This window comes from Heterodontus francisci, unplaced genomic scaffold (assembly GCF_036365525.1).
Source record: "Heterodontus francisci isolate sHetFra1 unplaced genomic scaffold, sHetFra1.hap1 HAP1_SCAFFOLD_1011, whole genome shotgun sequence".
Taxonomy (NCBI): Eukaryota; Metazoa; Chordata; class Chondrichthyes; order Heterodontiformes; family Heterodontidae; genus Heterodontus; species Heterodontus francisci.
Genome location: NW_027140467.1, coordinates 127,501 through 131,363, shown reverse-complemented (window position 1 = coordinate 131,363; position 3,863 = coordinate 127,501).

The following is a 3,863-nucleotide window of genomic DNA, read 5'->3' as shown; positions in this document are numbered from 1 at the left end:
AAGTAAGTAAAAAGTATGAAATCATTAACCAAAAAGCACAAAATTAAGTTAAAAGTGTGAAATCATTAACCAAAAAGTCGAAAATAATCTCCAGAGACTAAGTGCGAAAGGGCAAATGGTTAACCAGTAAGCAGAGTCATCATTAACCAAAAATCGCAAAAGTAAGTAAAAAGTGTGAAATCATTAACCAAAAACCCGAAAATAATGTCCAGAGACTAAGTCCAAAAGGGCAAATGGTTAACCAGTAAGCAGAGTAATCATTAACCAAAAATCGCAAAAGTAAGTAAAAAGTGTGAAATCATTAACCAAAAACTCGAAAATAATCTCCAGAGACTAAGTCCGAAAGGGCAAATGGTTAACCAGTAAGCAGAGTAATCATTAACCAAAAATCGCAAAAGTAAGTAAAAAGTGTGAAATCATTAACCAAAAACCCGAAAATAATGTCCAGAGACTAAGTCCGAAAGGGCAAATGGTTAACCAGTAAGCAGAGTAATCATTAACCAAAAATCGCAAAAGTAAGTAAAAAGTGTGAAATCATTAACCAAAAACTCGAAAATAATGTCCAGAGACTAAGTCCGAAAGGGCAAATGGTTAACCAGTAAGCAGAGTAATCATTAACCAAAAGGCGCAAAAGTAAGTAAAAAGTATGAAATCAGTAACCAAAAAGCGCAAAAATATGTTAAAAGTGTGAAATCATTAACCAAAAACTCGAAAATAATGTGCAGAGACTAAGTCCGAAAGGGCAAATAATTAACCAGTAAGCAGAGTAATCATTAACCAAAAAGCGCAAAAATATGTTAAAAGTGTGAAATCATTAACCAAAAACTCGAAAATAATGTCCAGAGACTAAGTCCGAAAGGGCAAATGGTTAACCAGTAAGCAGAGTAATCAGTAACCAAAAAGGGCAAAAGTAAGTAAAAAGTGTGAAATCATTAACCAAAAACCCAAAAATAATGTCCAGAGACTAAGTCCGAAAGGGCAAATGGTTAACCAGTAAGCAGAGTAATCATTAACCAAAAATCGCAAAAGTAAGTAAAAAGTATGAAATCATTAACCAAAAAGCACAAAATTAAGTTAAAAGTGTGAAATCATTAACCAAAATGTCGAAAACAATGTCCAGAGACTAAGTCCGAAAGGGCAAATAATTAACCAGTAAGCAGAGTAATCATTAACCAAAAATCGCAAAAGTAAGTAAAAAGTGTGAAATCATTAACCAAAAACTCGAAAATAATGTCCAGAGACCAAGTCCGAAAGGGCAAATGGTTAACCAGTAAGCAGAGTAATCATTAACCAAAAAGGGCAAAAGTAAGTAAAAAGTATGAAATCATTAACCAAAAAGCACAAAATTAAGTTAAAAGTGTGAAATCATTAACCAAAAAGTCGAAAATAATCTCCAGAGACTAAGTGCGAAAGGGCAAATGGTTAACCAGTAAGCAGAGTCATCATTAACCAAAAATCGCAAAAGTAAGTAAAAAGTGTGAAATCATTAACCAAAAACCCGAAAATAATGTCCAGAGACTAAGTCCAAAAGGGCAAATGGTTAACCAGTAAGCAGAGTAATCATTAACCAAAAATCGCAAAAGTAAGTAAAAAGTGTGAAATCATTAACCAAAAACTCGAAAATAATCTCCAGAGACTAAGTCCGAAAGGGCAAATGGTTAACCAGTAAGCAGAGTAATCATTAACCAAAAATCGCAAAAGTAAGTAAAAAGTGTGAAATCATTAACCAAAAACCCGAAAATAATGTCCAGAGACTAAGTCCGAAAGGGCAAATGGTTAACCAGTAAGCAGAGTAATCATTAACCAAAAATCGCAAAAGTAAGTAAAAAGTGTGAAATCATTAACCAAAAACTCGAAAATAATGTCCAGAGACTAAGTCCGAAAGGGCAAATGGTTAACCAGTAAGCAGAGTAATCATTAACCAAAAGGCGCAAAAGTAAGTAAAAAGTATGAAATCAGTAACCAAAAAGCGCAAAAATATGTTAAAAGTGTGAAATCATTAACCAAAAACTCGAAAATAATGTGCAGAGACTAAGTCCGAAAGGGCAAATAATTAACCAGTAAGCAGAGTAATCATTAACCAAAAAGCGCAAAAATATGTTAAAAGTGTGAAATCATTAACCAAAAACTCGAAAATAATGTCCAGAGACTAAGTCCGAAAGGGCAAATGGTTAACCAGTAAGCAGAGTAATCAGTAACCAAAAAGGGCAAAAGTAAGTAAAAAGTGTGAAATCATTAACCAAAAACCCAAAAATAATGTCCAGAGACTAAGTCCGAAAGGGCAAATGGTTAACCAGTAAGCAGAGTAATCATTAACCAAAAATCGCAAAAGTAAGTAAAAAGTATGAAATCATTAACCAAAAAGCACAAAATTAAGTTAAAAGTGTGAAATCATTAACCAAAATGTCGAAAACAATGTCCAGAGACTAAGTCCGAAAGGGCAAATGGTTAACCAGTAAGCAGAGTAATCATTAACCAAAAATCGCAAAATTAAGTTAAAAGTGTGAAATCATTAACCAAAATGTCGAAAACAATGTCCAGAGACTAAGTCCGAAAGGGCAAATGGTTAACCAGTAAGCAGAGTAATCATTAACCAAAAATCGCAAAAGTAAGTAAAAAGTGTGAAATCATTAACCAAAAACTCGAAAATAATGTCCAGAGACTAAGTCCGAAAGGGCAAATGGTTAACCAGTAAGCAGAGTAATCATTAACCAAAAGGCGCAAAAGTAAGTAAAAAGTATGAAATCATTAACCAAAAAGCGCAAAAATATGTTAAAAGTGTGAAATCATTAACCAAAAAGTCGAAAATAATGTGCAGAGACTAAGTCCGAAAGGGCAAATGGTTAACCAGTAAGCAGAGTAATCATTAACCAAAAAGCGCAAAAATATGTTAAAAGTGTGAAATCATTAACCAAAAACTCGAAAATAATGTCCAGAGACTAAGTCCGAAAGGGCAAATAATTAACCAGTAAGCAGAGTAATCATTAACCAAAAAGCGCAAAAGTAAGTAAAAAGTGTGAAATCATTAACCAAAAAGTCGAAAATAATGCCCAGAGACTAAGTCCGAAAGGGCAAATGGTTAACCAGAAAATCCGTCGAATAATGTCCAGAGACTAAGTCCGAAAGGGCAAATGGTTAACCAGTGGAAGGGCGATCAAGCGGAAAAATTTGCCCCGGTTACCCGGGATGGAGTTCCAGAGGTCCGGCCAGAGTTGTCAAATTCGTCCCGCTGATCGGACGCTTGTCATTCGGGTGGCTGGGGGTTGGCGGGGTATCTGCACAGTAGTAGGAGGTGGCAAGTCGGGACTTGGACGTTTATTCCAAGAGTCCACCCGAGCCTCCAGGTCTGCAGAGACCGACCCTAGCTGCCGCCCAACCGACTTTTAAGCCTTTTTCGGATGGGGATTTTTTCCCATTTTCGTCCATTTTTCGGGTTTTCTGTCGGGCTTAATAGGCGGCAGCCTGACCCCCGGCCGAGGCGGGGGGCGCACTCTCCCTTGCGTAAGGGTCCGGATTTGCCCCGGAAAGTGCCCCCGACGGCCTCCCGACCCGGGTGCCTGCAGGGCGGGGGGAAAGGGTAGTCCCAGCCGCAGGAAATCATTAACCAAAAGACTTAGCCGTCGGGGCAGAGGCTAAGACCCGGGCTGGTGAAATCATTAACCAAAAGGAATGCACCCTTTTCCGAAAGTGCAGGCCGAAATAAGGCGAGCCTTGGGCCGGGAAGGCCAAAACCCCCAACTCATGGAAGTGTATGGGGTCGGACTCGGCGACTTTCCCGGGCCCCGAGTTGACCTTTCCCCACGGGGGCGGTCAAGTTGCTCCCGCCAAGAGGGCACGTTGCATTTGCTGCCGCTCTAGTCCCC